The sequence below is a fragment of the Erpetoichthys calabaricus genome, chromosome 2 (assembly GCF_900747795.2).
Source record: "Erpetoichthys calabaricus chromosome 2, fErpCal1.3, whole genome shotgun sequence".
Classification (NCBI taxonomy): Eukaryota; Metazoa; Chordata; class Cladistia; order Polypteriformes; family Polypteridae; genus Erpetoichthys; species Erpetoichthys calabaricus.
The window spans coordinates 347,265,079-347,277,197 of record NC_041395.2 but is presented as its reverse complement, the minus strand read 5'-3'; the positions used below and the strand labels follow the sequence as shown (position 1 = coordinate 347,277,197).

The window sequence follows — 12,119 nt, the reverse complement described above, 5'->3', positions numbered from 1 at the left end:
GTTCCGTCTGCTCGCGTCCTCCTGGGACCACCCGATTGCGGTAACCTGAGTGTCGAGGGAAAGAAAAAAAAAAACAACACGAAAAAAACTTGTGCGGGGACGGCATCTCATCTTTGGAAAAGTAGCTGGCGGCGTTCCCACGTTGGCTTCGGGGTGAAGGCGGCCGCGGCTTGGGGGGGGGGTGACGGTCGCGCTTTGCATCTGTTGGAGTGCGGCGTTCTGACGCGGCATTTGGCCCCATGCTGCGGGTTTTTTTCGCTCGAGTCGGGAGATTTTACGAGTGCCAGGCACCGGCAGGCTCGGTTCGGAGGAGGCGACTAGCACCCCCCCCACCCCTTAACCCGGGTTAGCCTTCATCTTTGCCCTTTGGCCTCTGCCAGGGCTTTGTGGCGGCATCTGTTTTTATTGCACTTTACGGCACTTTGTTCCCTTCAGTCCACGAGTTTTAATTAGGAGGTTTAAACGCGTGACTCCCTTACGGGCAGAAACAAACCAACGGAGATCAAAGTGCTTTAAACTCGCGGACGCGCCTTCTCGTTGGTAACGCCCACCCGGGACGACTTCGCGCCGCTGCTGTCGGTGAAGTGGGGACCGGACGGCTACGAGGTGAGCGTGAAAGCGGACGAACCGGCGGGCTTAGAGCGGGAGGACTGGGCAGGCGAGCCGGGAGGGAGGGAGGATTGGTGTGTGCGCGCGCGCGTCAGGCGCGTGCCGTCTGTTTTGGGGCAGGTGTCGGGAGCGCTGGTGCGGGGATTTAAATTGGAGGAGCTGTCATTCGGCGCGCGCGTCATTTGGAAGTCGCTTTATATATGTTATTTATATATATACAGTGGTGTGAAAAACTATTTGCCCCCTTCCTGATTTCTTATTCTTTGCATGTTTGTCACACAAAATGTTTCTGATCATCAAACACATTTAACCATTAGTCAAATATAACACAAGCAAACACAAAATGCAGTTTTAAATGATGGTTTTATTATTTAGGGAGAAAAAAAATCCAAACCTACATGGCCCTGTGTGAAAAAGTAATTGCCCCCTTGTTAAAAAATAACCTAACTGTGGTGTATCACACCTGAGTTCAATTTCCGTAGCCACCCCCAGGCCTGATTACTGCCACACCTGTTTCAATCAAGAAATCACTTAAATAGGAGCTGCCTGACACAGAGAAGTAGACCAAAAGCACCTCAAAAGCTAGACATCATGCCAAGATCCAAAGAATTCAGGAACAAATGAGAACAGAAGTAATTGAGATCTATCAGTCTGGTAAAGGTTATAAAGCCATTTCTAAAGCTTTGGGACTCCAGCGAACCACAGTGAGAGCCATTATCCACAAATGGCAAAAACATGGAACAGTGGTGAACCTTCCCAGGAGTGGCCGGCCGACCAAAATTACCCCAAGAGCGCAGAGACGACTCATCCGAGAGGTCACAAAAGACCCAGGACAACGTCTAAAGAACTGCAGGCCTCACTTGCCTCAATTAAGGTCAGTGTTCACGACTCCACCATAAGAAAGAGACTGGGCAAAAACGGCCTGCATGGCAGATTTCCAAGACGCAAACCACTGTTAAGCAAAAAGAACATTAGGGCTCGTCTCAATTTTGCTAAGAAACATCTCAATGATTGCCAAGACTTTTGGGAAAATACCTTGTGGACTCATCAGTCCACAAGGTGAACTTTTTGGAAGGCAAATGTCCCGTTACATCTGGCGTAAAAGGAACACAGCATTTCAGAAAAAGAACATCATACCAACAGTAAAATATGGTGGTGGTAGTGTGGATGGTCTGGGGTTGTTTTGCTGCTTCAGGACCTGGAAGGCTTGCTGTGATAGATGGAACCATGAATTCTACTGTCTACCAAAAAAATCCTGAAGGAGAATGTCCGGCCATCTGTTCGTCAACTCAAGCTGAAGCGATCTTGGGTGCTGCAACAGGACAATGACCCAAAACACACCAGCAAATCCACCTCTGAATGGCTGAAGAAAAACAAAATGAAGACTTTGGAGTGGCCTAGTCAAAGTCCTGACCTGAATCCAATTGAGATGCTATGGCATGACCTTAAAAAGGCGGTTCATGCTAGAAAACCCTCAAATAAAGCTGAATTACAACAATTTTGCAAAGATGAGTGGGCCAAAATTCCTCCAGAGCGCTGTAAAAGACTCATTGCAAGTTATCGCAAACGCTTGATTGCAGTTATTGCTGCTAAGGGTGGCCCAACCAGTTATTAGGTTCAGGGGGCAATTACTTTTTCACACAGGGCCGTGTAGGTTTGGATTTTTTTTTCTCCCTAAATAATAAAAACCACCATTTACAAACTGCATTTTGTGTTTACTTGTGTTATATTTGACTAATGCTTAAATGTGTTTGATGATCAGAAACATTTTGTGTGACAAACATGCAAAAGAATAAGAAATCAGGAAGGGGGCAAATAGTTTTTCACACCACTGTATATATATATGTATATATATAACAAGTGTCTGGAATAATGTCAAATCGTTGAAAGAGAGGAAAAAAAAGTAGTTTAGGGCAGGCATGTCAAACTCACTACCATTGGTGGGCTGCTTCGACTGCCATACGTGCGTCAGCGGGCCGCACTGTAACAAATACTATTATACAAAGTTACTGTTGCTTTCTTTCCAATACTGAAAAGTTTAAAGAAAAGCAATTTATTTCCATACAATCTCCGTACAACAGCGTACAATTAGAGTCTTAGTCTCTTAGCTAGGTCCTTATATTACTATATTATATTCATTGCTTACTGTATATAGGAGTCTTACAGTGTGAGATTTATTTCTTTTGTCCCGACACTTGGCATCTCTTGTTAGTAACCAGTTCGTCAATATCAGGCTTGAAATCTTGTGCAGCTGCAACTTTTATGAGGGATGAAAAGTGCTCGACGGTAAGTCTTGAGCGATGTGGGGTTTTGGTAGCTTTCATTAACGAAAATAATTGCTCACAAAGGTAAGTGCTTCCGAACATTGACAGTACTCTCGATGCCAACTTACGGATCTGCACATACGAGGGTGGCAGGTAAGTGTACAAGCCTGGCACACCAACTTTGTTGTATTTTGCCTTCAGAATAGAATGTGACTGCAGTTCAGTCAATTCCATTTGGATATTCTCAGGCACATTCTCAACGTTGTAAGAGTAGGGTGGCGTAAACAGCGGAAAGTCCTGTTCGTGTGAACTGAAATCACAAAAAACGCTCACTGATTGCTCAGTAATTCAAGTTGGAAAACAAATCCTCCAAAAATCTAATTTTACTTTACTAAGTTTATTTCAAAGTTTATATTGTAAAATAAGCCGATATGCAAAAAGCCCCCTGACCTACACTTATTTTACAAACTCAAAATCACAAACATTTGTTAATAAACAACTCGCCAACTTCTCGCGTCCACTTCAGATCTTCAGCTGTAGTCTGTGAGCTATTACTACACGTGATAGTCAGTTCTGCCCATTGGCCAGTCTCAGCAGCCCAGCCAGTAGCGGCTCTAGGCTCGTGGCGGCCCTGGGCAGAGAAAGAATCGGTGGACCTTCGCCCGTCCATTGCGGACACTGCATAGCCACCTTGTGCACATGACACGCTTCTATATGCGCATGTCCGTAACTTGAAAACCAAGTGGCGACCCATGATATTCTCATTACGGCAGAACGTTATAATACTACATATAGCTTACTGCTCTGACTCGAGTGATATTAGTAAATACAGCGCACTAATTAAACAGAGAACACCATGTTTTTCGGCCACATTGCCGGTCAGCTGTGTAGTTATTTTCTCTTTCTGTTTTATTTTCTCTTCTGTTTTATATTCAATATATAAATATAAATATAATATACAGTATGCACATACTAAGGCCGCCACCCTGCTGCCAGGCTGCTGCAGCATAGCACTTTAGTTGTGACGCTGCGGCTCATTAACTTTGAACATAGGCTCGTTGCGTGTACTAGCAGATGACGGTTTCGGTACCATAATGCCATGGGAAAACACGCTTTTGTCAGAAGGCAGAAGTAAGAAAAGTCAATAAGTAACACAGAAGATGCAGAATGATTCAATCACAAACAATAGTAATCATTTTGTACAAGTTCAGTGCTACTAGATCTGTCATGCGGGCCACGTGTTTGACCTTGCCTGGTTTAGGGGGTCCCTCAAGAGCAGCCTTTAGTGGTCGCAGTGGCTGCAACTTTCTTTCCCAATTTCCCCAACCCGATTTCTTAATTAGAAGACAATTCGTGACGATAACAGAACTTATAGATAGATAGATAGATATCTATAAGTAGATAGATAGATAGAACTTATCTAATTTTATGAACTGTTAGTGTTTTGATTCTGCCTGGCGAGTCATTCTTATACTCCACTTTTTTTTTCTTTTTTTCCGGAGCATCATCCAAACGATTTGTGGCCTGAGACGTTTTCGTAATTCTTAGTGATTCGTTCTTTTTTTTTTTTTTTTTTTTTTCCTCTTTCATTTCTTTACAAATACTCAACGAACTCCTTCATGATGAACACACACCGGAGTAAATGGGACTACAATCTCTCATGATATTCTTCTTGAGAAATTAAAATTGATTGGTATTATTGGCACTCCACATGCCCGGTTTAAGTCTTATCTCTCAGATCGTACACAGTTCGTACAATTAAAAATTTCAGATCACAAGTTGGCCCAGATGTTAGTGGTGTTCCCTAGGGCCCTGTCTTGGGTCTCCTTCTCTTTATTTTTTTATCTTCTGACACTTCGTCATATCTTTAGGAAATTTGATATTCATTTTCACTGTTATGCTAACAACACCCAGCTCTATCTGTCTACTAAGCCTGATTCCGCTCTTCCACCTTCATCCCTCTCTGACTGTCTGAAGGAAGTTAAGTCATTCCTGTCTGCTAATTTTCTTAAATTTAAATAGAGATAAAACAGAGGGTCTTCTTCTTTCTGCTGCTCCCATTAGGGGTTGCCATAGCGGATCATCTTTTTCCATCTCTTCCTGTCCTCGTCATATTGCTCTATCACCCCCATCACCTGCATGTCCTCTCTCACCACATCCATAAACCTTCTCTTAACCCTTCCTTTTGACCTCTTGCCTGGCAGCTCTACCCTTAGCAGCCTTCTCCCAATATACGCAGCATCTCTCCAAACCAACACAATCTCGCCTCTCTGACTTTGTCTCCAGATCGGCCCACCTGAGGTGACCCTCTAATGTCCTCATTTCTAATCCTGTCCATCCTCGTCACACCCAATGCAAATCTAAGCATCTTTAACTCTGCCTATTCCAGCTCTGTCTCCTGTGCCACTGTTTCTAGCCCCTTTCCGGAGGTGGTTCTGGTAGGAACTAAATCTGTTTTGGATAAATGTGGTAATATTTCATTGACTATTGATAATTCTCTAATCTCTTCTTCCTCCCAGGTTAAGAGGTTAAGGTGTTATTCTCGATAGTACCTTAAAATTCAAGGCACATATTAATAATGTGACTCAGTCTGCATATTTCAGTCTATTTAATATCAGCCGTTTACATCCATCTCTTTTAGCTATCAGTACTGCTATTCTTGTTCCTGCTCTGGTTACATCTCGTATTGATTATTGTAATTCTGTCCTTTGTGCTCACAAACTCCTTTACAAACTCCAGTTGGTTCAGAATGCTGCAGTTTGTGTTATTACCAGAACCCCTGCCATAGAACACATTACTCCAGTCCTTCAGCAGCTTCACCGACTCTCTATTAAATATCGCATTGATTTTAAGATCCTGCTTAGTACTTACAAGACCCTTCATAATCTGACATCTCCTTATCTTTCTGATCTTCTTCACATCTCCATTCCTTCTCGTATCCTTAGATCTTCTTCCTCTATTAATCTTCTTATACCTCCTGCTCCCTTGACTACCATGGGATTTAGAGGTTTAAGTCGAGTAGCCTCTCACCTGTGGAGCTCTCTCTCACAAGGCGTTAATAATATCGACTCTCTTCCTACCTTCAAATCTCGTCGTAAAACACGTCTTTAAAGCTGGCTTATTCTGTCTGGTAATTTTAGCTGATATATTTTAAATTCAGTTTTATTATTGTATTTATTTTGGTATTATTGTACTGTAGTATTTTATTAATTTATTAATGTGCTCTATAAGGGGACCTTGTGTACCTTGAAAGGCGCCTATAAATAAAATAATTATTATTATTAAGGTGGAAGGCAGGCTGCAGGCTCCTTTCTTGCTTGTATTGAGTTCTTAAAGGAAAGGTTTGGCATATTTTTGCGTCAGTTAATTCTTTGCAATCGTGGTATAATATAAATTATTCTAGGTGGTTTGGTTGAACTTTATTTGTCCCCAGGGGGATATTTGGCTTTTTATAGAGGCTCTTTATATATATATATATTTTTTATTTGTGTATTTATTTAGTATTTAGTCTGAACACACGCTGGAATAACAAAAAAAAAAAGGAAGAAAATTAAAATGTCAGAAAACTTCTGACTTGGTGATCCCGCTGAAGCGCTATACAGGTGTATTGCCGTTGGTTTAAAGGACCCCCAGTCGCATTTGTTGTCACACATCTGCCAAATAATCTGTTAGCTGAAAGTCAGCAGAGTTAGTGTGTCAGAGACAGGGGATGTACAGCATTGTTCATAATGACCCTCGGTTTCTTTTAATAATTGAACCTGCCCTTTTAATTAGGTTTTTGTTTTGGTGGGGCCTCTCTTGAAGTGATATCACTAGCCCAACACACAGGGTTGTCGAAGATGTGAAGGATGTCGCATCTCACATTAAAGGAGTGCAGTCTCCTGAGGAAAAAGAGGCCGTTCTGCTCTTTCTTTTATTGTTCCTCTGTGTTCCGAGACCAGTCCAACCTGTCACTAATGTGGAGCCCCAAGTACCTGTAAGACTGGACCACCTCTACATTGACTCCTTGAATAGTAACCAAACGTAGAGGCTCTTTGGTTCTGTGAAAGTCCATAACTGTTTCCTTGGCTGATGTTAAGTTACAGACGATTCTCTTTGCACCGAGAAACAAACTTCTCCAGGTGACTCCTCTTCTCTGGGCAGGGCTGTGGAGTCAGTAGGTAAATCCTTCAACTCCGACTCCTTAGTTTCCCATACTTCCGACTCCACTGTATTTAATATGCCAATGTATTTTCCATGTCGATTGAAGGAAGGCAACATACACGTCATTTAACCAGAGAACTGCTGCCTAGGAAGCTGACTCTCTACCGTATTGGCCAGTTTAAACAAAAGACAAGAACCCCTGAACACAAGTCAGGCCATAACACACACCTCCACCTACATCAGTACACTTGTTTACACTTAAATTAACTTGTTAAACACATTATATCTGAAATAAGATGAAAACACTTTTTGTAATGTACCATAATCCAGATTACAATATGTCAATGTCAGGTTGTATAGTAACTTCACACTAGTAGTAACACAACTATGCACTGGGCTTTATTCTTACGTCAGAGAAGTACTTAATTAGGACTATTGTTTGTGAAATGGGACATTTGAACTTGCTGTATTTTTTTTTTCCATTACAATTTAAATTTATTAGGAGTTGGAGTCCATACATTTTTGCCGACTGTCTCCAGGTACCCAAAATTGTCTCCGACTCCTTGACTCTGCAGCCCTGGTTAATAGACCCCATAAGTGCAGATTCATCTGAGAATTTCTTGCAAATGACATGCTCTGTTGTTATGAAAACTTATATTCATAATTTGGTACATAAACTTTTATTCTAAAGTGAAACAATTTTTTTAATATAAATTTTAAAAAATACCTTGTCTGTTCTTGCAGCTTACAATAGGACTAATAGTGACATGGGTCCATAGATAGGTTTAAAAAAAAATACACTTTGAAGCAACAAAATTTTCTATTCTACAGTATATACTCGTTTAAGTTCTCCAGCGGATAAGTCGGGGCTTGAGTTTACTGTATAATTTCTGGTATTTTATAATGTCGGTCGTGTAAGTCGAATGCGGAAAACTCACACTATTAGTCCAAGAGATTGATATGCTAATACCCAACTGAGAGAGCAACCACGGCCTTTTTTTCTATGTGTAGTGCTTGTGTGACCACACGGTAATACCTGAACTATTCTGAAGTGATGTTTTATGTATCTCTTACACCTTTATTGTAAGAGCACCCCTTATCTGCACTGGAGTGTTCGATCAGAAGAAAATACGAAGCTGGTTTTAAATTAAAAGTCGTTGAAGTGGCAAAAGAAATTGGGAACTATGCTGCTGCAGCAAAATTCGATGCGTCTGAGAAACTGGGAACTCGAGTGGCTGGACCTGGCCAAGGGGTCACCCATGTAACACCTGGCTGCAGCAGATAGAGGGTCATTTCCAGAGGGTGGGACTGGACCGTATGTCTGACTGGGGGGTTGCCAACCGGGATCCCAAGCTGTTTCATTGTGTGGTGGGTGCGGCAACACACTGTATCAGTGCATGCTCCCCAACTTGAGAAACTAATGCGAGATTGGAGGAAGCAAGAAGATGTACAAAAAAAAAAATTAAGTGTTGTATTTTTTGTACGTGTGTACAAGTCGGGGTCTGATTTCTATGATCGATATTTGGGGTTTCAAGACCCGACTTATACACAAGTATATATGGTAATTCTCTTCTCGATGTCTGGATGTGGCACTTGGTGCTACTGCTGCTCTGCCAAGCTGCTCTTCTGTGTGTAAAAAAAAAAAAAAAATGATCATCTCAGATGGAGTGTTGGAAATCATCGGATGAAAAGATTCTCTCATCAGATTGGATGACCAACTCAGGCTCTGCTATAGAAAACCCAGGAAGCAGATCGGTCTCCTGGACTCGGTCTTAGACTTTCCCTTTTAGTTTTTACTCTCCTCCATTGTCAACTGGCCGTAGTTCATCAATAAATTAATGGACAGGTATGTTTGGTTTCTGTTTGTTTAATCAGATTCTACCTTGTTCTCTGTGTGTTTTAACAATCCTGCATTTCCTGTGTGTACCAGTCCTATATTTAGTAATTAGTGTAAATTACACTTGTATTTTAACTGAGTCTTGTTCAAACCCCTCTGCGTCTACACTCGGTGAAGGGCGTTATATAAAAAATAAGTTGTATTTTGATTTAAGGAAGCATGCCTTTCTTGTTTCTAAGGTATCCTTGTGTTAACAAAAGGAAATTAGAAATAATTATAGTATTGTAGCAGACATTCTTCGTCCTGTTTTTCTTGAGGTAAGAATTCATTTCCCGCTCACTCGATTGCCTACAGTGGCCATCATGAGTGGTGTTAAGATAGCCCCTCCTCTTCGCCAAGCTGTATTTTATTAAATATTTTGATTTTTACTTTGGTATTTGGTATCTTCAGTGGTTATGTTCTGCCATGGTTTGTAACAGAGAGTTGTGATATAAATCGTATGATTATTTCTTCATAAACGACACCAACTTTTCACTCAATAAATTTTGGGTTGTTCCTTTACATGGCCTATAGAGCGAGAATCACACCAGGAGGCAGCGGGGTTGAAAGAGCAGAGCACATGTGAGTTTTTTTTATTGTACTTTGTAAACATAACAATAAATCTGAATGGATTACACTGCATTGTACTTTTAGTGAGTGGCTAAACAAACCTCCTACAATTTTGAACGGCGTTTTCCCTCGCCCGGACGCGGGGTCACCGGGGGCCCCACTCTGGAGCCAGGCCTGGAGGTGGGGCTCGATGGCGAGCGCCTGGTGGCCGGGCCTGCACCCATGGGGCTCGGCCGGGCACAGCCCGAAGAGGCAACGTGGGTCCCCCTTCCCATGGGCTCACCACCTATGGGGGGGGCCAAGGAGGTCGGGTGCAGTGTGAGTTGGGTGGTGGCCGAAGGCGGGGACCTTGGCGGTCCGATCCTCGGCTACAGAAGCTGGCTCTTGGGACGTGGAATGTCACCTCTCTGAAGGGGAAGGAGCCTGAGCTAGTGCGCGAAGTTGAGAGGTTCCGGCTAGATATAGTCGGACTCACCTCGACACACAGCTTGGACTCTGGAACCAATCTCCTTGAGAGGGGCTGGACTCTCTACCACTCTGGAGTTGCCCCCGGTGAGAGGCGCCGAGCGGGTGTGGGTATACTTATTGCCCCCCAACTTGGAGCCTGTACATTGGGGTTTACCCCGGTGGACGAGAAGGTAGCCTCCCTTCGCCTTCAGGTGAGGGGGACGGGTCCTAACTGTTGTTTGTGCATATGCGCTGAACAGCAGTTCGGAGTACCCATTCTTTTTGGAGTCCCTGGAGGGGGTGCTAGAGGGCATACCATCTGGGGACTCCCTCGTTCTGCTGGGAGACTTCAATGCTCACGGGGCAATGACAGTGAGACCTGGAAGGGCGTGATTGGGAGGAATGGCCCCCCTGATCTGAACCCGAGCGGTGTTTTGTTATTGGACTTCTGTGCTCGTCACTGATTGTCCATAACGAACACCATGTTCAAGCATAGGGGTGTTCATATGTGCACTTGGCACCAGGACACCCTAGACCTCAGTTCGATGATCGACTTTGTGGTCACATGTCTTGGACACTCGGGTGAAGAGAGGGGCGGAGCTGTCAACTGATCACCACCTGGTGGTGAGTTGGCTTTGATGGTGGGGGAGGATGCCGGTCAGGCCTGGTAGGCCCAAACGTGTTGTGAGGGTCTGCTGGGAACGTCTGGCAGAGCCCCCTGTCAGAAGTAGCTTCAACTCCCACCTCCGGCAGAACTTCGACCACATCCCGAGGGAGGTGGGGGACATTGAGTCCGAATGGGCCATGTTCTGTGCCTCTATTGTTGAGGCAGCTGACCGGAGCTGTGGCCGTAAGGTGGTCGGTGCCTGTCGTGGCGGCAATCCCCGAACCCATTGGTGGACACCGGCGGTGAAGGATGCCGTCAAGCTGAAGGAGGAGTCCTACCGGACCCTTTTGTCCTGTGGGACCCTGGAGGCAGCTGATAGGTACCGGCAGGCCAAGCGGAATGCGGCTTTGGTGGTTGCTGAGGCAAAAACTCGGGCGTGGGAGGAGTTTGGGGAGGCCATGGAGAATGACTTTCGGACGGCTTTGAGGAGATTCTGGTCCACCATCCGGCGTCTCAGGAAGGGGAAGCAGTGCAGTGTCAACACTGTATATGGTGGGGATGGTGCGCTGCTGACCTCGACTCGGGACGTTGTGGGTCGGTGGGGGGGAGTACTTCGAAGACCTCCTCAATCCCATTAACATGCTTTCCAATGAGGAAGCAGAGCCTGGGGACTCAGAGGTGGGCTCCCCCATCTCTGGGACTGAGGTCACCGAGGTGGTCAAAAAACTCCTTGGTGGCAGGGCCCCGGGGGTGGATGAGATACGCCCGGAGTTCCTCAAGGCTCTGGATGTTGTAGGACTGTCTTGGTTGACACGCCTCTGCAACATCGCATGGACATCAGGGACAGTGCCTCTGGATTGGCAGACCGGGGTGGTGGTCCCTCTCTTTAAGAAGGGGGACCGGAGGGTGTGTTCCAACTACAGAGGGATCACACTCCTCAGCCTCCCTGGAAAAGTCTATTCAGGGGTCCTGGAGAGGAGGGTCCGTCGGATAGTCGAGCCTCGGATTCAGGAGGAACAGTGTGGTTTTCGTCCTGGTCGCGAAACAGTGGACCAGCTCTGTACCCTTAGCAGGGTCTTGGGGGGTGCATGGGAGTTTGCCCAACCAGTCTACATGTGTTTTGTGGACTTGGAAAAGGCATTCGACCATGTCCCTCGGGGAATCCTGTGGGGGGTACTCCGAGAGTATGGGGTACCGGCCCCCCTGATAAGGGCTGTTCAGTCCCTGTACGATCGGTGCCAGAGCTTGGTCCGCATTGCTGGCAGTAAGTCGAACTCGTTTCCAGTGAGAGTTGGACTCCGCCAGGGCTGCCCTTTGTCACCGATTCTGTTCATAACTTTTATGGACAGAATTTCTAGGCGCAGCCAGGGCGTTGAGGGGGTCCGGTTTGGTGGGCTCAGGATTGGGTCACTGCTTTTTGCAGATGATGATGTCCTGTTTGCTTCATCAGGCCATGATCTTCAGCTCTCTCTGGATCGGTTCGCAGCTGAGTGTGAAGCGGCTGGGATGAGAATCAGCACCTCCAAATCCGAGACCATGGTCCTCAGCCGGAAAAGGGTGGAGTGCCCTCTCAGGGTTGGTAGCGAGATCCTGCCCCAAGTGG

General features: G+C 45.1%; 2 protein-coding genes across 2 annotated transcripts in view; one reads left to right on the top strand and one right to left on the bottom strand.

The window, feature by feature from the left end:
• Positions 1–12,119, bottom strand: part of LOC114647400 (uncharacterized) — a 723,921-nt gene that overhangs the window by 374,237 nt on the left and 337,565 nt on the right. The gene's annotated exons all lie outside the window — the stretch shown is intronic.
• Positions 1–12,119, top strand: part of pik3c2a (phosphatidylinositol-4-phosphate 3-kinase, catalytic subunit type 2 alpha) — a 263,160-nt gene that overhangs the window by 111 nt on the left and 250,930 nt on the right. The gene's annotated exons all lie outside the window — the stretch shown is intronic.